Source organism: Chelonia mydas, chromosome 1 (assembly GCF_015237465.2).
Source record: "Chelonia mydas isolate rCheMyd1 chromosome 1, rCheMyd1.pri.v2, whole genome shotgun sequence".
Lineage (NCBI taxonomy): Eukaryota > Metazoa > Chordata > Testudines > Cheloniidae > Chelonia > Chelonia mydas.
This window is the reverse complement of record NC_057849.1, coordinates 172,071,685-172,096,088: the sequence shown is the minus strand read 5'-3', so window position 1 is coordinate 172,096,088 and position 24,404 is coordinate 172,071,685. Positions and strand designations below refer to the sequence as shown.

At 40.0% G+C, this 24,404-nt stretch overlaps 1 long non-coding RNA gene across 3 annotated transcripts in view; it reads left to right on the top strand.

Annotated features, from left to right (window-relative positions):
* LOC114020167 overlaps nt 1-7,840 on the top strand; it is a 324,008-nt gene extending 316,168 nt beyond the window's left edge. For 2 of the 3 annotated variants that reach the window (XR_006287984.1, XR_006287986.1), the window contains one exon: nt 5,631-7,840. This is a non-coding gene — a long non-coding RNA (uncharacterized LOC114020167). Of the gene's footprint in view, nt 1-1,768; nt 1,923-5,630 lie in introns of all 3 variants that reach the window. The other variant, XR_006287985.1, reaches the window with a different exon arrangement.
* Nucleotides 7,841-24,404: the final 16,564 nt, after the last annotated feature.

Here is a 24,404-nt window from a genome sequence, read left to right as displayed (position 1 = left end):
GTTCATCTGGAATTTTTCTGAACTCTTTATCTCCTTGCTGTTCAACAGGAAGAGATTTCATGAACAGCCATACAAAGGTATGGCATACTGGTCACTCTCAGTCTCACTCTTAAACACTCACTTGAACAATATAGTAAAAGAGATACACTGAGAGGCTAAACAGTAAGCCTCCACTTACTTGCACTGCTACAAAACAACTCTGTTTTTTTATATCCCACTTGGAGCGCACCCAGATTATAACAATTGAAACCTAGACACCACAATCACACATTTGATATCACTTACATTTCCCCTTCCTTTTTAGGAAGATACAGTCTAATTCCCCTGGAATAGTATCTCTCTTTTGTTGTCGTCCACCACCTCTTTCCTTAACAGTGTGTGTGTGTATACGTATTACACACACTGAAAAATCTCGTTAATATTAAAAATCACCTTTAGTCTCATTGTCTAATCCCCTCTCCCCAAAAGATATCTCTGACACGAAGGTACTTTGACATCTAACATCTCCATGTCCAGCCTCTCTGCTCATCTTTCCCTGCCCCCTCCCCATTTTTTGGTGACTGCAACAATGGCCGCTGCAGTCTCTCATTTTGCTCTTGATATACAGACTGCATCTTTCCATTGTGGATGTGAATGCTGTCCCCTTGTGGATGATGCTCGCAGTCTGAAATGCTGCCTATGTTATACTTGCAAAGTAAAGCTGAGCCGTGTGTCTGTGTGCCCTTCCTCCGTCTGATTTTGGTGCCGAATGCATCACATTCCCTTTTATCCCTACAGGACAGTAGCTAGCTTCTTTCTGAGTCTTGTGCCACTGTCGATAGAGCCCGTGCCTGTAAGGATGTGAACCTGAGCTCTTTTTTCCCCCAAGACGTTAGTGGCCATGTTGTCTGCATGTCTAAATCAAGGTAGAAATGAAGTAATTCCTGACTGAGGACTAAGTCCCTTGGGTCCCCTTCAAAAGGCTAAGCTCTGAATCATTTTCTAGGATGAATCTTACTAAAAGGAAATAGGCAATTTTTTCCGCTTCTACGAATGAAACCAGTTGAATCACTAAATCAGACAATTGATCCCCAATAACAGTATGTCTTGTATAATGCTATTGCAGAAAGTTTCCTTGAGCATGCTTCAAAAAAATGTGATCTGATTTACAAGACGTATCTCAAGAGTGCCATACCCAAGCTCCTTCAGGTATACTCCCCTGTAACAGCTTCCCTTGACTTCCTTGCCTAAACCTTTTGTATCAAGACAGCCATTGAATGCTGCTATCCCAATCTCATGCCTCACCGCTACCCTCCGATCCAGCCCCAAAATATAGCAAGCACCAAAATGTGTTCTATTTAACTATGTCAGCACCCTGAGGTACAGAGCATATTCTGTCAGGTGACATTCGTAGAGCTGTACAGACTTATGCTGCACATCCTGCTTCTCCATCTGAAAACAGACCTGCAATTAAAAGATGTGGTTCTGGGTGGAAACAAAGGCAATGCATACAGAGATTGATATTACTGTGCCTGTAATGGGGATTATTCTATTATTTTGAGTCTGCTGGTGGGAATATAACAGATTTAAGTAATCTGGAGTTCTGGGTCTATACTCGCTATACAGTAGCATTTGTTTTGGCTCCCCCCCCCCACCCAACGTGTTAAAACTTGAACAAGAAAGATATACGTGTTTTGTTAAGATGTTGTTGATATAAAGCTTTCTGATCTTTTCAGTACTTGCAAAAAGAAAAACTCGTTACATTGATGGAATTTTTATCTATAAGCAGGAAATGTGAATCGTAAAATGAGAGCTAAAAGACTCTGCTTCAGTGGCTGAGACTGACAGCTCTGCCTTCCTGCTGTTGCATGTGGGAGAAAACTGTGGATGCAAAATGTAAAAACACAAGGGAGATTTTGTGCAACTCCAGTATGCATATAAAGGTATCTTGAAATAAAAACTTTTTAACAGTTATTCATGGACTGAAAAGAGTTTATCCTAGAGGTTCCTTCACCAGGAATGTATGGTCCCTAACTCGGTTGTGCGGGGAAGAGTTCTATAATATTGGATTAATAGCAAGGGGTGAACAGCTCCAGTGTAATTCAACTAGTCCTGTTGTATTTGTAATCTCCAAGGAAACAGCTGAGTTGAATGTTAATTAAACAGCGTTCTTTGATCCACCCAGCCACTCCCAGAGGCATAATAGAAATCATATATGGCAAATACATAATGGTATGTTTAAACGAATGCCTCTAACCTTGCCATATTCACACTTAAAATATTTTTTGCTGTCCTGACTCCTTATCCCATATCATTTAAAGCCTAGGGGAAAAAGCTAAATTCAACTTTGGTCCATCTGGAAGGCAGGGTGACAGGAAGCATAAATTCCTATTTAAGGCTATATAAGGGTTAATGATTAGAAGAGTGGAATCAGGAAGGACCTTAAGCCCAGATCTATGACAGTGGTAATTGAGCTGATTGACTACGACATCTCGTTTCAGACGACTATTGATTTAATTTAGTCTGTGTGCCCCTTGGTCCCAAAGGTGAAGCCTCAGCACTTGAACCTGGATACTTTCCCTACTCACCGTCTGGACATAAATTTACAAAATGTGCAGCCATTTAAAATTTTGACTTGTCCTCATGGCTTTACTCTGAAGTTTCTAATATCAGCAGGTTAATGTTTTTAACCATCGAGGAGACAGAGGCAGAGAGTGTGAGATGGCACAGACAGAGGAGGAAAACAAAAGATGTGGCTAGTATCTGCATCTGTTGTTTTTGATTTGCAGAGCTAGCAAGGGCTTCTTTTTGGAAGCTGTCCACAAAGCTGGGCTATCAGGAGGCAGTTTGCTATACACAAACGTTCAATTATTAAAATAGTAGAGGTTTTCCCACGTGTGATAGCCATAGCAAGGTCATGACATTAATTTATCCAGGGCATTGTGGGTAACTATACAGAAAAAAAGCATAAAGGGCACAGATGCTGGAGCAGCAAAAAATGGATGGGTCTGAGCAAATGGAGATTAAAAGGGGATGACCAATCTAATGTACGTATGGCAGTAAGAAGCTGGCATCCGTCAGACTATTGATGGCAATAAGTATTTTAAGCCATGCTGTGAAAGTGTTAAATTTTTTTTTTCTAGCTCAGTAAATGCTAAACGGAATGCTGTAATCCTGTATTTTTTTTCAGTTTTCCAAATCTGATTTCAGTCTTGCTTTTGTTGTCTCATGCTTGGCGTTCTTCTCTCGCTTGCTTTCTCTGTCTGTGGGTGTGTGCCTCTCTCTGAGATTACAGACTTAACTGTTTCCAAATTGTCTACTTTTGGTTTATTAATGATGATTGTTCATGAGTTGGTGTACAAACTGGGTTTAGGTTTCCTACCATGATGTTTTTGCTTTCTGTAGTCTGGGGGTTTGTAGTGTTTTCTCTAGAACTTTTCTGCGAATGGATGCCCTTCATGTTTGCTGCAACAGTGATGTTGCCAAACTGCTACCTTAGTTGGTACTGCAGTGTTGCACTGCATGTTGGGATCTGTCTGTGTGGGTAAGCTGAGAATTTCTACAGCACCAGACAGCTTTTAAAATTGGCTTGAGAATTGTGTGCTGCTCATCCCTCTTTTGTCAATAATTTTTATACTACAAATCACTGTGTAGTGGCATTGTCTGGTAAAATAATTGCTCACGTAAAAAGGAAACACTAGTGAGTTTATCACGCTGTATGTCATGAAAGTACCTGGTTTTAAGAACAAAGGAACAAGGTAAAAACACACACCGTAACTGTGCTTTATGGATTTTCATAATCTATAATACGAATGTGCCCGCATTTCAGTTAACAAAGCTTTGTTTTCTACTGTGTGTATAACTTACAAGTATTGTGCATATGTATAATACATACATTATACACTGTAGTATACACACACACACACACACACACATAAAAAACCCTAGATAAACTACACACAATATATAGATCAATATATATGCATTATGAGGTATTGCATGCCCAGTATTCTGTATATTGAGTAGTATATATTGCTTCTGTCTGTCTCTCTCTCTCTCTGTCTGTCTGTGTCTCTCTCTCCCATACACACACACACACACACGCTATTTTGTATAAGGAGGTCTAAAATAAAGAATGACTAATGTCTTGTGAGGCATTGATTTAAATCCAGCAATTTATGATTTCAACACCGTATTGGTGATTCAGATCTTGGCAATGATTTGTCTAAAATAATATAATTCCTACCAAATGAGAGTACATCTAGTTTAAAAAAAGCAATCATTTGAATTCCCATTAAAATTAGAAATTTTCATTTTCATTATTCAACAAAAAATAGGAGAAAATTCTGGATCCCAGCAGATTATGTCCTTTGCACCAATATTTATTCAAGCAAAGGAAAAACTGAAGAAGGCGTAGAATGAACTCTAAGACTGTTAAAGAATTGCTGGCATTATTTCTCCCTACATCACGTGTGAGCCTGGGTTGCCTGCTATTCCTGAGGCAGAGGATCGAGGATGAAAGTCTGTGTGTCAGAGCCTGTTTTCACAACTGCATTTGGAGATCTGTCTTATTGATTAGGAGAAAAAGGGGGAGGGAATAGGAGTGTGAGGTGAGGGGAGGACCGACTGACTACTGGCTTATTGCAGCTCAAGACATTTTCTTCCGGAAAGATGTCAAACAACTGAGACACAGCAACAGAGGAAGTAGAAAGGTGGAAAAATAAGAAGAGAGACCCTTTGGAAGAAATGAAGGCATTTCTTATGAGAGCCTTGAGGCTTTTTTTTTTAATCCTTCCAACATCTGACCTGCAAGGGCTAGAGTGCCAGCGTCATGCAAATGCTGCAGTCCAGCAGGTCTGAGAGAGGGTGGATGCTAGACAGTGAGTTAATGTTTATGATGAGTGCAGTGAAAATACCAGCCGATACCACCCCCTCCACACACAACCGCTCTGAGTCAGCATCCGCTGCTTTGCCTTGCCTTTTTGTGTGAGTCTGTGTGTGTGTGCGCGCATGTGTGTGTGTGTCTGTGTGGCTGTGGCTGTGTGCGTGTGCGTGCAAGGTAAAAGCGAGTCAGTCAGTGAGAAGCAAAGGTACGTTTGAGAGCAACTAAAATCTGACTGATTTCCATCTTCAGAGCATCAGATGTATTCCCTAAGGAGGATGGGTCTATGTGATGGGGGTGGTGTAATTATGTTAATGTCATATTTATAGAGGGGAGAGATTTTTCATTCTAATTATTGGTTTGAAAGCCGTGGTCAAAAATTGCTTGGAAAACCATGCTCAGGTTTTTTTTTTTAAAAAGGCATGGAATGAAATCTAGGGAATGCTTGCATTTTTTTTATTGTTTCATTTAACTAGTTAGTGTCTAAGGCATAACTGATTTGAATAGTGCATACCAAATGACAAAGAAAAGCTCCTATATAATGTTGCATTATATAACTGACCAAAATATTTAAAGTAATCCAAGATGTATTGAAATCTGAGATAACATTTGGAGAGAAGAGTGAGGGAGGGCAAGGGGGTAGTAAGGCAATTAGCAAATATTTTCTTCAGCATAGCTTTCTGTACAGCTTACTTGTAAATGGATGATTCACCTGTTCTACTAGCATATATTCTAATTCTTCCCCCCCCCTCTCTTTTTCCCTTTAAAGCTGAACCGCTTCCTGAAGAGCACTGAATTTTCTATACCAGATTCTACTTCAGTGGCCAGGACCTTTGTGGCCACTGATTCTTTTGCTCTGGGTTCTGAAAAAACATCGTGGATCCATCCCTAAAGTAGAAATGTTATTTTCCGTCCCGCAAGCAAGGCTAAAGATTGGAGGAGAATGAATGTGAATCTAATTCAGGATTGCGGTCGTGCCATTCAAAGTTTTCAGCTTCAGAACAAAATGATTTGGGAAATATCAGTGTTCTTACTCTATCAACAATGTTTAAAAGTTGTAGGTGGTTCAAGTGACTTGACTCAAATAATGACAATCTTTGCATGTCAATAATTTCTACAGTTTAAGGAGTGAAAGGTAGTTTTGAGTTTGGAAAAGAAGAAGCTGTTACTATCAGCCTGTAGTGGGATTAAATGTTGAATATGGGGAAGAGGCAAAAAGTAAATAGATGCCCGAAACTTATCCTGGCACTGAGGATGGGTTTAAAGTGCTGTATATCCTAGGGCCCACCTTACTGTAGAGGTATAATGGGGAAATATTTCAATTAGAAGCCCATTATCAAGCATTTAATCCTTCTTTAAGGCATTAGAGGAAATAGAATAAAACATTTACTGTACAAATCTGCTGCAAGCAGACTTTAACCCACTTATAGACTTATCCTTCTGATGGATTATACTATGGCTACTCATGAGTCAGAATAGTAAACATTTTATTTGTACTCCTTTTTTCCAAAGTTGTGGAATCTGTTCTAAGAAGTGTCTTGATCAATCAGCTGATATTATTGTTTTGAATGTATGTGTCTATATTGCCTACTTATTTGGTCTTTTCCAACCCCTACTTGAAAAGCTGGGGTTTTTTATACAACAGCAACAAAAGTTTTACTGAATGTAATCTTGACGACTAAGTGATTCAGATTATTTGAAGACGAATTCTACTGGATCATATCGGACTTTTCCTAGTCCCTGAGACCCTAACTTGTGAGGTTTTTTAGCAACAATCACAAGTCAGGCTCTTGGGACCTAGGCGGAGGGGAACCAGCAGCTTTGGACTTTATTGATTGTTTATCTGCAATATTAACAGAACCAAAGGAGATTTTCTTATCTGGGGGAAAATATTTATTTCAGATGTTAAGCACTAGTTTTATGCTACAAAAAAAATTGTTGCTATGTATTGTACAATATCAAGATTCTACATAATTTGTATGTTTGGAAACCTATATTGTAGTGGATAACATGTAACATTTAGAATTAAAATGTAAATGAATGACATATCTACATAAAAAATCAGATACTGAAGGATAAATGCACTGTTTTCAACCATAATTTTGCTATTATGGATCCTTCTGGTGGATAATCAAAACAAAACACATTTCCAAATGTATTGCTATAATATTTAATGAACTTTTTGAAACTTACAGATTATACATTGATCTGTGAGGCCTAGCAAATGGATTCATCCTGTTGCCTTTGGGGTAATAATGTGAGCGTGCAAGAAAATTGTTGCTTCTCTTTTCCTGTAAGGCAGTGCAGAGATTCCTTTGTAGTTGTTACTATTTCTCTTAGCCTATATAATAATACAATAAAGATTCTCTCATTTGGTGTATTAACCCCTTACTCTGAAAGAAAAGAGAAAGCTAGTGTCAAATTCATAATGCTGTGTTGAAGTCACTTTGCCCACAGAACTACATACTTTTCATGTACATACTGTATCTCAGCAGAGAAGACAGGACACCGGGAATTAAGCTCAAACTTTAGTCTCTTCCCTCACTTTTACTTTTCACTTATAAAAACAGACTAACTGTTGTGTTGTCCCCATATGCTGAATACTTCAATGACTTCAACATGAGATCTGCCAGGACACAGCTAATTTGTAATGTTTGTCACTCCTAAAGTGCTGAACCAGAACACAAAGAATTTGACTGTATTTCTTAATATTTTATAAGTAGTTTGGTCCTGATTAATTTTTTTTTCAATTTCTTGTATCTAACCCAAGATGGTACAGCACCCTGTTATTAGTGTACTAATGTCACACTTCACTGATTGAAACAAATGCTTTACTTAGGGCAAGCATCTAAACAATTTGGTCATTTTGAAACTGATATTTTGGCTCCAGTTTATTTTTTCCACATATGTGGGAGGAATTGTGTTTCATTGTAACGCTATTGTTAAAATAAATTATTATTAAACATCAGAATAATTCAAGGTTTTGTTGTCCTATTTTCTTTCAAAACAAACCACACTCTGTATAGTTTTCAGTCAAGTCACTAAAACTACACTTAAAGCTTTACTTACAAAAAAAGTCTTACCTATCCCAAAGATGACGTAGTTTCTAATAACAATGAAATTGTTTTCTTCATAAAGCCATCTATCTAACATGCTCAGAATACTCAAGAGTTACTTGGAAACACTTGATCCATCCTAGATGTACTACTAATTCTTTTAAAGAAAGGTTTATTGACCTATGATGGTTTCTATTTATGCAATCTGAGAGGAGTAGATCTAAATCTGAGTACGCAAAACTAAAATATCAAACCAGGGCGATGCACTGATGAGGCACTTTGGTAGCAATTGACTTTATTATACATAATAGATTCTGTGACTTGTTTTAAAAACAATATTAAAGGTGTTGATCAGGTGAACATGTATTCTGCCCTGATAAACTATATAGTGAGATCTAAATATATTGTGTGTGGTATAGACATGCTGATATATAATAACTATGTTATTTAAAATATGCATAACATTTTCCAAGGTACAAATCCTGATTATGCTTCATTTATCAGATAAATAATGCATGTATATGTATACATTAGAGATCTGGAGTGCATTTATGTATAAGCACAATTTTCTTGAATGTGATTAGTTCATATCTAATTTGTCCATGTCTGTGATTCGTTTTACAAGTATCCTTAAGTGTAAAAAAAAGACATTAGATGATGCATTTTTCACCTGTCTCAGTCACGAACTAATAACACTAAGATTCCAAATATTTTCTGTAAATGACAGTGGTGATCAAATGAATCCAGAAAATAACCATGTGTGGCTTATTTAGTGTTACACCAAAAACATGAATCCAGTGAAGGGGGCAGAATATTGGCTTTCAGCAATTGCTTGCACTCTGATAGTATAGTGGGTATTGTATACCCGCCCTATTCACCACTGGCCCTTGGAAAAGGGAGAAAAAGTTGGAGAACACTAAGCCTTTTTTCCTGTTCAAACAATGCCAAACTAAGAACTGTGGCACATGTTAAAGCCTTAATAAAAATATATAGCCCAGTCTTTTACTCGGGCAAAACTTCCATTGAGGTCAGTGAGACTTTTTGCCCATGTCCAGACTGCATGATCAAGCCCACAGACAGCCTATAGAATGCAGTCTTATTTATACTTTGGCACCATGTATTACTTCGCTTTATTAGCTGCTTGGCAGCAAACAGATCTTTTGTTCTTATGATTTATATATCAAAAATGTATACACACACATATACACATAGATATAGATAAAGATATAATGTGTATTCATTCATGTGTCTGTTACCTTTTCTGTTGCAGGATAATATTTTCTAAATGCTATATAATATGTGATTTTGGGTAATCAGCTCATGCTACAGCTTAAAAAAAAAACCCTCTAGCAACGGAGAGAGAGAGAGAGAAAATGATGTGTGATGCATACAAAAAAGGAGTGATATTAACAATTCGATGAATTCCTAGTTGGTAGACCAGACTGAGCCAGACGCATATATTAACGGCTGTCTGCTGCTGATGTGAGCCTGCTCAATGCGGTGGAAATGAAGGATCACCTAGCCCCTGACACCAGCTTATTTGCACGTTTTAATTTTAAAAAGGAAAATCACTGTTTTACATAAACAACTTAACCCCTGCATGATTTTCCTCCTTCCTCCCCTTTTTCTTCATATTGTTTGCTAATTTACTGTCAACTTAAAGTGCTGTTTAGCTGGAGCCCAACAAAAACATCAGTCAAAAAGCAAGGGAAATATTAGCTTTTCTTTTGTCTGCCATGTACAATTGGGTTATTATCATGATAATCATATATTTTAACTTTTAATCTTCACAGGGGGACACACATTTTCCAGAATGTCATTTTTAAGCATTTTCTGTTTCAACAAAGACAACACTTTTCACGTTATACCAAAATAAAATGTGTTTATGGCTCACGCCACGTGTGATTTGATCAGTACCATTCATTAACCTGAAAGTCCTTAACACCTTTGTATATATAGTGTTAAACCTACTGGTCAGGATTCCTTTCCAAACCTTATAAACATTAGGATCCATTAATATTGTCTAGAAGAATGCTACATGAGTCTGGGGAATTGCAGTCCAAGTTAATAACTGTTGGAATTGGAGGAAAGGATAGTCTACCTTAAACCATATCACAAGCATCTACAATTATTACATTTCAGGGCATATTCCTATTCATCTAATGAAATATATCAATGAAGTTTGACAGAAGATGTTATCCATTTACATGGGTAACGAAAGTCGGCACCGCAATGGTTCGCTAACTCACAGCTTTTTTCACCACTTTAATATGCAGTGCAACAAAAATATCTGTAGGCAGTAAATGTAGCCATCATTTTGATTTGTCCATATGATGACTATACTCTGTTCCTGACTGAGTACTTAATTTAGCACTGAAATGCAACTATTTCCCTATGCAACCCAGAAAAGAAACCAACTTTCCAAATTTAATATTATATATAAAACCTCTTGACATGACAAACATTGTTAGAAAAAAGCAAATTTACATTCAAAAGGTAGGATCCCATAAACAATTGTCAACTAAATTGTATTACTCAAGCACCAGATAAATATTGGGACTACCTTAATTTTGGTTGTAGGTTCATTTAAAGTCCCTTTGTCTAAACGAGGCATCTGCAGGAGACATCCCCTTGGTAATATCTTTCATCATTTGTTACTTACAATGAGGCATCTTCAGTTTTCATTGAATACTGCATCTTTCTAGCCCTCCATAACACTAGATTCATCCTTATCAGATGAAATACATTAATCTAGTAATATTGAGTTGTATGTAAAGCTACTTTTTACTTACAGCGGCCTGGTAACAGGTGGAATATGGAGGCATTCAGATTAAGTGAACATAAGATGCCTTAAATCAACAGTGACAAAACTATTTTATGTGTATAAGAATTTTTAACCTGATATAAATGGGATTTAAAAATCATCTGGTTGATTATGCACTGAAGTTTCTCTCCTAGGCTTTCAGCATTGGCATCTGTATTTTTGTTCCTGCTTGTTTCGGAATTAAGGATTAGTTTGTAATTGTGTGATAAAGTAGATACAATAATGATGGTTAGAACAATACAAGTATCCTGTGGGGAAAAAAGCAGATTTGGGGTTTTACTTCTGCCCATTACTGATTGTAACAGGGCTGTCATTCTTTGAGGTAATCATTTGCTTCCTATTTATTTATTTTTAAGTAGCAAAACAAATTAACAGTTCTGCTGAATAGTTTTTCCTTGCGAATGATGAGGTGTGAAGGGAAAACAATGTAAAATGTCCCGCCCTTTTAAATAAGCTTTTCCTGGACTCTGTAAAAATACTGACAATGGGTAAATCCCATTTGGTGGCTTTTACTTTAATAGATTCCCTCAGAATTATATTCGAATACTTCAGTGATGCACTACATATCAAAATAGTTCTACTGGTAAATCACTGGGTACTGAAAGGATTGGATGGCATCAGCACAGGGACCCAACTGGAAGATTTTTCCCCCTTCATTTAATTCCTTTCACCTAGTAGGCTCCCTAAGCAGTAGGCAAAACCCAGTATGTGGCTAAGTTATTGCTCTAGTGTTCCTCACACAAAAAGCACAGTCTTAGCATTTGTAAATTTTCTTCAGGGAGGTTTCTAATCTAGACAGCAATTTGCGTTTGGGGATTACACCACAATCTGTTCCCCACCACCTCCCCCTCTAACATGTAGCCCTTTCAACTTCTTCAAAGAAGTGGAAAAAAGTAGTTTCTTTTTTTAATAGCAGAAAACAAACCGACTGCTGGACTTCCGTGGCAGAGCTCACATAATGCAGCAGGGTGGGAACTGTAACAAAGAATTCTTGAATGCACTAAACATATAGTGAATCCCCATTTAAATTCACTGGTAGAGCTTAGAGTACAATGAGTGGAAAGTTTAAAGTAGAAATTAAGCGGGCATAAAAGGAAAATGTACTTTGGTTAAGGTAGTTATTTCCTTTAACAGATTGGTTCAGGGATTAAGTTGCAACTTCAATACTTCCTAACAAAATGCCTTTCTTATTAATGTATCCCTTTACCCAAAACGTCACCAGTATGGTACATTAGATGAACAGAATCTCTCCTATGAATAAGAGAGATTCTGTTTTTCTAATTTACGTGATAATTTGAATATCAGTGCAGCAGTTATCAAGGAATCCAAAAGTTACTTTTGGATCACAGTACATCCCTTTGCCAGGGTAGGGTACAGTATCACACTTCTGATGTGAAAGAAATCTTTTTGTGTCCCGAGATAAATCTGAGCATGTTGTCCTCTAGGGTTTCCAATTTTTCTGTACTTTTATTTTCTGAGTACATTCTGCTATCCCATAATGGATGCTGAAAAAAATGGCATTCCTAAATAAAGAATGGGAAGAGTTGGTCACTGTTTTCTGATAACAGATGTCATGAAATGGAAGCACAATGTTAACTCTTATAAGCCCCATTCTCAGTGCATTACACTGCACATCTAAACTGAAGGCTGTGCACTTGTCTTCAGCTGCTGGCCTTTCTCCCTTCCCTAAGAGAAGCAATCTCCTCCTCCATTGTGGTATTCTCCAGCAGAATAAATTCCTTTTTATAACCGTCAACGTGAAGCACCGCAAAATGCACTCTATCCCCTACTGTAGGTTTGAATTAACCCCTGCCTCCCACTATTACCGTTGCTTTGGCTCTATGCCTCTTCTTTCACTTTCTGGATGTGAAGTCCCAGATAAGCTGGCTCCCCGCTAATTTTGCAGCCTGAGGAAATGGGTCAGGAACTAGAAATAGGCTGTGTCAGGAATGTGGTGCCAGTTATCAGTGAGTGTCCCCATCATCAGGAAGATGGGGCGGACAGGACTTATTCCAAAGCAATGTCCTGGTCTTCTTCTCTGTGGCAAACCAAAGCACACTACAGCCTCACCATTTCCCCCAACTTCTTTAGTAACTAGCCAGTTCTTTGTGGTTTCATACCAGCTTGTTAGCTGCCTGATTGTGTGGCTTCCTAAGGGTTAAAAATAAAGCAGCTAAGCTCCCCTTATCATTAGTTTTCTTCCATGCTATGGTGTGGTAGCCCTGGTCATTGGCTATTAAAAAAAGGGGATAATATGTAGAACATAAGCCTCAGAAACTGTAATTTGGGAGACAGAAATGATCTGCTGTTGTGCCACCTTCAAGGGCACTCACTACACTAGATAACCTTGGCTTGAATGAATGTTCAGCTTTAGCAGTATTCTTTTATTTTAAACCAAATTTACTGCTCATTAAAAGTGTTGGATTGACAGCCCTGGAAACTTGAAGGCCTTTGTTTATCCACAGACAAGCTAATCCTGTAGTGGGTATGCAGGCCTGCTTCTTGGATGTTCCCTGGAAGCAGACTATTTGCACAGCACTTCAGGTGATCAGACAGGCTAGTCAGTGCCTAATGCATGTGCTGAGTTGTCTTATACTTGCTCACACAATGCACAGATTCTGTCTGTCTTGGTCTGTGTGGCAAAGGAAATGGGGACGTTGAGTGCATCAAAACTTGGCATGCCTGGAATGGAAAATGGCTGCTTGCAGCCATTTTGTGGCTAACACTGTAGCACTGCCTCTTCCACCTCCCCCCGCCCCCGACTAGAAGTAATTGCCCTTCCACTTATATTTCCAACAGGAGGGCTCATCAAACTGTAGGGATGTAATGTGTCTATAGTCTGTGTGTATATACATATAACACAGCTGCCCATTTGGCAGCTTAGGTTGACCAGTTCTGTTTTAAGTAAATCTAGGGGAGCTGTGTGGAAAAACACAGGGCAAAACTATTTTTAAATTATAGCATCTCCCATAATTTTGTATGTGTCACACCTGTGTACATTTTTTTCTGAAATACAGGCTAAAGGGCTGCCATATTGACTTGTTAGAAGTCAGCCGGTCACAGGTGTCTATAAGGGATTTCCCTTAAAAAAGGGGGCCTTTTGGTAACCTGCCCTGACTCACTCCACGGAATGAAATTTTGCCTGAATGTTACAGTTAGCTGAGGGCTGGTGGGGGGTAGGGGGGGTTTGGTGGAGTGAGTGCTTTTATTTGTTTATGGTTGCTGTAGACTGCAGACTGCCCTTCTAGCATTTAGTGATCATTTCTTAAGAAATGCTTGGGGAAAATCACAATCATCAAGTTTAATGGCTAAAATTCAAAACGCTGTAAACATGTTTACAAGTAACAGGGCACATGCGTTTGCTATAAAAGTCAGATAAGTGTCTGAAGATTGGAGAAAATCAACCCAATGCACAGGGAATGAACATCAACCCATGCCTCAGAATTCTCTCCACCGAATATTGAGCCTCTCCTACTATTCATGAGTATCTTTTTTTTCCTATGCCATGGTTTGTTGTTTACTCAGTGGAAGGATGATCTTGTAATTAAGACAGTGGACTATGACTCAGGAGATCTGGGTTCAATTCCTTGCTGTGCCACAGACTTCCTGTGTGACCTGGAGCAAGTTGCATACGATCTCTCTGTCTCTGTTCCCCCATCCAAATGGGTATAGTTATTCTTCTTTTCTCCAACCCTTTGTCTTGTCGAGTTAGACTGTAAGCTCTTCAGGACAGGGATTGTCTCTTTCTAGGTGTGTTCACAATCGCTAGTACAATGGGGCCCTCATCTTGGTTTGAATCTCTAGGCGCTGCTGTAACACCAATATTGAATAAGCAGATCAAGGTCATGGTTTGCTTGGACAGAGGTTTTCATACACATTGGTAACGTACCCAGTGCTTCAGGAATTGCGAGATTGGGCCCAGAAGGGAGTCAGCATGAGCAGCCGCAGTGCAGTTTTCCCAGCACCACTGTCAATGTGCTGCAGGGTTTGTCTACGCTTCCAGTGCTGCAGGGGCTCAGCTGTGCCACCGCAGCGCTTAGTGAAGACACTACCTGTGCCAACAGGCGAGCTTGTCCTGTCAGCTACTCCCCCTCCCCAAGAGGCAGTAGCTATGTTAATGGGAGAAGCCCTCCCGTCGACATAGCGCTGTCTACTCCAGGGGTTAGGTCAGTATAACTACATCAATCAGATGTGGATTTTCCACACCCCTGAGTGATGTAGTTATATCAACATGTCTGTAGTGTAGACCAGGGCCTAAGCCCATTCTTCAGGGACCACCACTTCTATAGATGTGAGTGGGATGTTCAGTCTTCCAGACCACACAGTCTTTAATATCCACCCTAAGCCAGTTCTGGTGGTGTATTTTTGTAATGTGGTTGTCTGTCCACAAGCAGCTGCGTTGACCACTACAATTTATTTCACATCCATCACTAGCTGCCAGATTGTAGTAACTTTCTGTCACTGCTGACTTGGGTCACATTTAAATCGGTGATAGGTTCTCTGTCCCAGTGCCCTGAGTCTTGTATTCCACATCAAGACCTTCCAACTTAGTTTCTGCACCCACATTTATGAGTTTTTAGATGGATCATTTAAAATGCTCCCAAAGGTTTTCTGAGACTTCCAGTAAGAAAAGTATTGTCAATAAATTGCTCTTCAAGAAAGAGTTGCTAGGTTCAGCAATTGTCTAGATAAACCTGTTCTGTACACTTCCCACAGTTCTATATACAGAGATATATACAAAAAATTGTGTTTCCTGCTTATTCTCATAAAGGCCAAAATCCTGCCCCCAGCATCTAGCCCATACCATGAAGTGACAGCAAACCCTAATGATTGCAGTAGCCTCTACTGCTCTTACGCAGCTGCCCCCCAAGGACAGCGTAGTCATGATATCTATGCCTCTGCTTCCATGCCCAGCCAGCTCCCAAACACCAGCTGCATTAAGTTATGCTAGGAGACTTGGTGCCATATAAGCTATGTCCCACCTGCTTCTGAGGCTGGCATTCTCCCCCACACAGCAGAACTATAATGCTTCTGCTTTATAGATTCAGCTATTTTTAAAGCCATGTCACCTCTTGCATAACATGAACCATATAAACTTCTGCATCAAGCCCATAACTTCTGATTGGGCTAGAGCATATATTTAGTAGACAACCAATCTTGATTATAAAGACTTCAAGTGATGGATAATCCCTCATTACCCTTCCTAAATTGTTCCAATGATTAATTACCTTTACTGTTAAAAATTTGCACCTTATTTCTAGTCTGAATTTGTCCAGCTTCCCCATATAGGTACCTGTAGACTGTGATCAAGTCATCTCTTACCTGCCTCTTGGATGAATTAAATAGATTGAACTTCTGTAGACTTTCACTGAAAAGCTGGTTTTTCTAGACCTTGGCTCAGTCTTGTAGCTGTTTTTTGAACCTGTTCTAATTTGTCAACATCCTTTGCACATGTGGGCGCCAGAACTAGACACAGCATATCAGTAACGATCTCACTAATGCTATATGCAGTGGCAATAATGCCTGTCTATTTCTACTCTGTATTCCCCTGCTTATACATTCATAGATCACATCTGGTCTCTTGACCACTCCATTGCACTAGGAGCTCAGGTTGAGTTGGTTATCCACTCTGACCTCAAGTGACTAGGGCCCCTCTGCACTTGTAGCTGAAAGGGTAAGGGGCCAGATTTACAGAAGTGCCTAAACAGCGTAGGTGCCTAACACCCATTGAAGTTAATAAGAATTGTGCACCTAATCTATTTGGGCACTTCTGTAAATCTCACGAGCCACTGATACGCATCTTTAGGCACCTAAATCCCTTTATAAATCTGGCCCATGGCTCTGTAGAGTAAATCCGGTCATCCCTACTGAAGCAAAACTCCCATTAAAGTCAATGGGAGAAATGACTGCGTATCTAAGGGCTTGTCTACACTGGCACTTTACAGCGCTGCAACTTTCTTGCTCAGGGGTGTGAAAAAACACCCCCCCCCGAGCACAAGTTTCAGTGCTGTGAAGTGCCAGTGTAGCCAGTGCACCAGCGCTGTCGCCATGCTCCCAGCGCTGGCAGCTATTGCCCTCGTGGAGGTGGGTTTTTTTATGCTGCGACTACACAGTGGGGTTTTTTTATACCCTCGTGTGGGGGGGGGGGTTATGCCACGACTACAGCGCTGCAGTGAAGCCGTGCCTTGACTATTTGACCATACAATATTTCTAACTCTTTCTAATCATATGTATAAAATGCAAATCACGTTAGGTGCAACCTTATCACCTAGGTTGTGCCAATGACAGTATTTGATATTCTCTCTGAATGGTGTGGTTGGCAAAATATCTTATTCTTAATTCCAAATGGAATAAAACTGGGACTAGAACTATGAATGTTTGGAAATTTATCTTGACATTCAATATTTCCCATACTTGTTCTTCATGTGAATTACAGGAATACATTGTCTTTATACAGGTGAGTTAAAATGACTTCTGCAATGTGAATTAGCTGCTCAGGATCATGTTTTAAGTACATTCTTCCAAACAGGGGAGATACAGTTTGTCATAAAGTGTTTTTAATGTATTCCTCTGCAGATCTGCAATCTATTCCCTTCCCAATTCTTGTTTATTTTCCTCAGTCTAAGTAAATCTTTAGACCTGCATTTTATCGTTTTCTTATCAAGGGTTGGGGGGAACGACTGTGATTTTAGATAAGCAATGCAAGTTGGTTAAGAAAAGAGGTGGCTGTCAGCTGTAGCCTTTCCAGACACTGCAGTACAACTCCAGACAGTCACCTGAGTATTATCACTTTGTCTCAACTATAAATCACAGTCTGGTAATGGCCGAGGCTGACACCTTGACATTTTCAAGAAGAGTAAAAGACCTGATTTGAATGGAAATCAATTTCATTTCACAAATGTTGGGATACTACTCCAAACCTTTTCTTGTTCTTTTTTGTTTCTTATTCAGGATTCCCATAATCTTGATAAAGGATAAGTTGTGTGATACAATGACTTTCACTTCCTACATACGATATACAATTATAGAAGTGTGTCTCTAGAAACGGCACACTGTGGACATGACTCTGTGTGTGTGTGTGTGTGTGTGTGTGTGTGTGTGTGTAAAAGAACCTTCCCTCCCTTGCAATCTTGTGCAGGTGCTGGCACAGTCCCCTTTTGGGGTGTGGAGCAAATGTCCTTTGAATTCCCCCTTCCTCCCTGGCAGGTACCAGATACCTGGAATGTGGTGGGGGGCATAATCTTAGACCCCGTGGCTCTCAGAGCTGGCCAGGTGTTGGGGGGAGTGCATGCCATAACCCCTGAAGAAACAACAATGTTGCTACCCTAATCTGAGCTCCCCAGGAATTCTTCCTGGGGGTGGGGGGGTGGGATGAATCTGCACCATGCACACATCCCATCCAGCCTGACAGAAACTTTTCCTAGGCATTTTCTAAAATTTGGATGCAGAACAAACAAACAAACAAAACCTTAGGGATGGAATCCCTGGATGGGTTTTTTTTTTAAGCTGTCCCATATGCAAAATTTTGCATGAAATTATTGGACTGGCCAGATATTCCCACAGCAAGCTCTGCAACTGAGGCACCCAGAACAGAGTTGCACTGACCAAAAAGAAAAAGAGGAAAAAATTAGAAAAAATTAATGTACCTTCTCCTTAATTGTCTCTGTCATTCATGGCTGCTCATATAATGGGATAGCTCTTCCAGATGAAGGTTCCCTGTGGGAGCAGCTGCTGTGGTGCGCCAGACTATATAGTACACATGTATAGGCCAGCAGGGGACTTCACAGCCACAGTATAGCAAGACTTCATTGATTACCCCAGCAATCACAGGCGATCAATGAAGGGTACTTTAAAAAGCGTAGTTAAATCATGAGAATCCACATACACGTTCCTGTACAGCGTTCCAGTGCAAGAACACAACTTCCTTGAACTGACTGTCGGTCAGAAGACAAGATGAGGGCACTTTCAAAAGTGCCATTAAATAATGAAAAGGTCTGGCACTAAGGCAAGTTAGCAGAGCGCTATCTACCATTTTGATATGGAGCTGCCATTGGATAAATGGAGCTATCTGCAGGGGAATGAGGAAGATTGTCCAAGACCTATACTGAAGGACGGTCGACACAAGTAGCTGTTGTCATTCTAAATTCAACGACTTAAAGCCACATACAGCAATTTTTTTATGCAATGAAAACAGAATGGTGTTTGTGGCCGTGTGGTAGGAGTCCGTTTTGGGTGTATGATACCCTTGAAAAATTGTAAGACTAACATGAAAAAACCCAGAGCAAATGCAGCATAGTCCAGTGCATCAAATGACATGCAATGCAAGGGCAATGCACGTACCGGATGCTGCCAATTGCAAATATGGCCATTGGGTGTATCTCAGAACATCACTAGAGGCAGCAAAAGAGAGCGTGGTGCTGTGGGATAAAAGTGCTGACAGTCTGGATTACATTCGGGTTAACAGGGAATGCAGTCCCAAAATAGCCCCAGCAGCTGCATTTGTGAATTTGGAAGTTTGGCAAAACTCAGCTGAAGACTTATGTATGCCTGGGCAGATATCTGCTTTGCGTCACTGAGGCCGCAGATCACAATTGTGCTTAACAACCTTAATTAAACTCAGCTGTTTTACCTGTTTTAAGGGCTTTTTTCAACCACGTTTTGTAATGTGTGGGCATGCAGCCTTCCTTGTCACATGAGGTGTGGTGGCTGTTTCTGATGGTTTTGGCCCTTTTCTGATAGTTATGCAACTTTTTCAGCCCATGTGCATTGCTCTGTGTAATGGAGGGATTTTAGTATGGCTTTGATTGCAAGATGTGTCATGTAGCACGGTGATGTTTTCATGAGTAGTTTCCAGTGTAAATGAATATCCTGCCTGCAATACATACTTACAGAAGGACACGATAACGCTCTTAGACATAAAGATGATGGGTGAAATCCTGGCCCCATTAAAGTCAATGTGAGTTTTGCCATTGACTTCAATGGGGACAGGATTTTACCCAGTAAATGTTAGGTTTGGAAAAGTTGCACCCCTCCAACCTGACAAATCACTCATAAAGTTTCCAGTGCTGAAATAATCCATATTATGAATCTGCTCCTACCTTTCTTTTGCACCCCAAATGCCTATTGATTTTCCTCTGCAGTTCTGGGAATCCAAGCAACGCAGGACTGGGGCCACTGTAACATATATTGGGATGTACTTCATGCGCGAGGAATTCTTTTCACATAAAAAAAAATTACAGATTCATCTAAAAAGCCCCGGTTGAAGACTGGTGTATTGCTGAATACCAGCTCTGCACTGTGACTTTAAGTTATCCCATTAAAGGATATATTTGGCCATTCGGCAAAGAAATCTAAAACCATATTTAGTTTACTTACACTTTTTTTAAAGTAGCAACTGAAGCAACCTCACTATATTCCAGTTTTACTGAATACAGAAACGGTTTTGAATGGAAACTGAATTTAAATATTCATACTGGAGTTAAATGAGATGTTTAGTTTTTGTAACTTGCAACCTGATTGGATGATTCATATATTGTATCTGTCACTCTAATTATGGGCCCATAATTTGTAAATGTCTATAACTTTTGCTAAAATGTGCTTTGATGTAATCTGCAGCCCCCTCTCATAAGGCAGCCATTCAGTTCTTGTTACAGAAACAAAATGTAATATCTACTGATAAATGTTGATTTTAAGAGGATTAGATCAAGATACTCTGCTCTATAATTCCAGTTTATCAAGACATGCAACAACATGTTATATGAGGACAATCCAAATGGATTTAGTTGGTATTTTCTTCAGTCATTTCTTTCAACTTCTGGCTGCGCAGTACAAACACTTGAGTTTAGTATTGGTTACTCAGCAGAGCTGTAACGAATGCAGTTGTGACTTGGATCCACTCGGTGTGGATAGGACAAACCAGACCTGGTTCCCCATTGCCGTGCACCTTGTGTAGTCATTTACACCTGTGCACAAAATACTACCAGGTCAAAATGGTATCATTCTCCACCCACTTTGCACAGGTGACTATGCTAGGTGTGGTGGAGTGTGAAAGCAGATTCACTGTGCTATAACCAGATTTTAAAAAACAACCCCACCTTTAGCCTAGATAGCAGCTGTAGCTATAACACATTTTTTAATCTGACTACAAGGTGGCTGGGGTCTATTCACGAAGGCTGGACTGAATGGATTTGGTCGCCCAGTGAGTCCACAGCCAAATTGAGAACCAATGAGACTTGTTTGTTTTGGCTGTGGTGGGCCATTTCAGTTACAGTATAGATGGGATGTCAAAGGGGCCTGAAGGAGTTAGGCACTTGAATCCCATTGACTTTAAATGGCCCTAGGGTCCTGTGCTTCATTGGGCCCCCTTAAAAATTCCACATGAAGTTGCTTGTTCACAGAGATGACGTCCCTTAAAATATTTGCATGTGACCATTTGGAGAATTACAGCCCGAAGTTAAAATGGCCTAATGTTTTCAGTGGGGATTTGAGTGAAATCTCTTGGGGCCAAATTCTGCCCCCAGATGTGTGCATGCAGCTCCGTTGGAGGTCAGTGGGCATTTCATGCACACATGAAAAGCCAGAATTTGGCCCTTGGTCTGCACTACTGTTATGGCCATAATAGCCTGACAATATTTCTCTCTCTCTCTCTCAAGCTCTCTCTCTTTTTCTTTCTTTTTTTTTGGGGGGGGGGAGTGAATACTGATGCTAAAAATCAAAGACATTTTAATCAATAAATGTCTCTAATGCTGCTGCCATGACAGAGCGATGTCCTTCTTTTCGTTACCTGGTGATCTTTTCCTACCATTTTGTACCAAGCCCCACAGGATTAGCTGAGGCACATGTTCGCATTTCAGTGGAGGAGCTACTGGAGATCAGCAGCATTTACTCTAGCTTATAATTTTCACAGCTGTAAAGAACAATTCTAAATGTACAGACCTGATGTTCTTTAATAAGCAACGTTCCAGTAATGTCATAGCTGGGATTGTTCTCCTCTAGCTGTTCACGCACAATCTTCAATCAGTGAGAATTACAAGAATACAGCAAGAAGAAATAAGACCTCAGTAAACAATCAGCCTATTAGCCCATATCTGAATTGCAGCAATCTGGAGTTTTAGGCACAATTCACATGGGGCTCCCCATTGCTCCACACCCTGCCGTGGCCCTGCCCATCCTGGGGATAGCCACAGTTTTCAGGGCAGTTCACATCTCTTGGCTTTATTGTTTCAGGCTGTCTGCATACTCAGGCAGACATCAGTTACACTTTGGTCACCTTTTCAATATACAGATGGCATCTCTAGGGTTATCTTTTGTTCCGTTTCTTTACATGAAAGCTGAGATTCTGATCTGCTGTGGCTCCAGGTTTAATATGCTTTAATCTGGTCCTGCTTTCTCCCTACATGTTTGCTTACCTAAACAGGTTTCCCGTTGCTGTACTATTTGTTTCTTCTTGAATTTTCAGAGACTAGACTTTATCACAGAAAATCTAGAGTCACTACTAAAATGTGCCTTTAAAAAAATGCATTCTGGATGAGTTTGTGGACCATAGCCTTACCTGCTGTAAATTAGCACCTTTAAGCCTATTTACCCCAGGCGCAGACTTGGTCCTATAAGGCCTTTGCAGAACTTGAAGAAGGAGAACATTCCCAGGTTGGTTTAAAAGCATGTTATCGACACTTCAGAAACATAACGCACAGCTAAAGTCCAGGGTTGGGACATTTATATTTGCAGTAATAAAAATGGGGCCAAAATTCATGGCTGGCATGAGCTGGTTCAGCTCCATTGACTTCAGCAGAAATGCACCCACTTATGTCAGCTGTCAGTCTGGCCCATTGATACTAACAGCGTATCCTCCCTTTGATGTTCATTATTGTTAACAGGAACTATGCATGCATATAGAAGGAACGCATACCCTAACACTCTGCAAACATCCTAGGCCCCTAGCAGCTCAATGAGACTACACAGGGGAGTAAATGCTACATTCAGTAGTAATTCTTTACAAGCTCAGGTCCTTAACTTTGTCATTTGAGAGATGCAAGGAGAACCTTACATACGTTTATTCCCTACTGCCTGCAATGGAAGAAAAATAATTGTTTTTCTCTACACACTGAGCAACAACTACGATACCCAATAACATACTGCTGAACAAGTTATTTTCCTTTATTACTTATATAGCACCATGCAGTAGCAGTAGATGTGCAAGCTGCTTTACAAAGTACAGAGGACCAGAATAAGTATTCCTTTTTCAGGCAGCCTTCCAATGGAAAAATGGAAGTTCTTCCTGAGTAAGGTGCAGGATCAGGACAGCAGTTTGCCCCGTAATATAAAGCAAAACTACGTAAGATTAACAAACATGAGGATGATGTTTCATCATCACGCTTTCAGGGAGGCAATGTTTTTGCCACTATAAATCCCTAGTACAAATCTAATTTTAAATTAAAAGTTACCCAGTGTTTTGAGATTCAATAACAGAAATATGTGATTGGCTGAATTTCACTGGTTAGCAATCTGCTTTGAATAGCACTGACTAGAAACCTGAATGCACGTAGAACAGAAGTGCTGACCAAAATAAATGCTTGGCTGGGTTGGGGTTTTTTTGACTTCCATTTATTTTCCCAACCACAGTATTTTATTTAATAGCGCTCTCTCTCTCGCACAACCCCCCACCTCTTAGGAAATCTCAGCTAACCTGTTTGACATCAGGTCTATAGAACAAAATGCTCCGAAAGTGACGTGATCTCTGTGAAGCAGCAAGCAGTAATTCTTTGTTTTCAAAGAGAAGAATTCATTTTAGGTGCTGGATGAACTTTTGTGGCTGTAATTAAGAAACTGGCAAATAGGCAAGTGGACTTCTCTGGTTATTTGCAAATTGTGTACAGTGCAGGCAGCTGTAGGGTGAGATTTCCTTTTATCTGGCTAATGATGGGGGGGGCGGGATGAGGAGGAGAGACAAAAACCCAGTTCTCATGTTATCTTAGAGCCCCAACCTTACCACCAAACAGAAGTTCCCCTGAACTTGCTGCTCATGGTAGCAAGCACTATACTTGGTAGTAAGTGTTTGCAGGATTGGTCCTTAGTTCTGTGCCTTTTAGAAACATAGATTGATTATTCTGCATATGATCTACTGTAGCTGTCTGGTGTAGGGTACCATTTCCTGGCCATTGAGCTGAGACCTTTACACTCATTTTACTCATAACTTTAAATAGTTCTTTAACCACAGTAATGACTTCAAAGTGAGAGTTAGTGCTTTAATCTACTAAACTCTTCCCTTGTGGATATTTCAGGGAGAAGATAGGGGGAAGGGAACGCAATGGTGAAAACCAAAGGGTTGACTGGTATGAAAGAATTTTGGACGAGCATGAAGCAGGCACCTTTGCTCTCCAACCCCCAGAGTCTGCATGTTGAGAAGGGAAGAAGCTGATATTGTTCGCTCTAAAATTAATTCCCAGTTAGCCAGTTACTTCTGGTTTTTAGCTCAGAGCACACTATAATTGCATTTTTCATTTCAGTAATTATAGAGGATATTAAAGTGGATAGACAGCTGTAGCAATCTGGTTCTTTAGACATACACACTTGTCCAAGATCAAATGGCTACAGCATATTTAGGGTTACAGTCTCCTTTTCCTTCTTGTTCTTCACTGCAGTGGGTTTTTTTCAGTGTTACCAT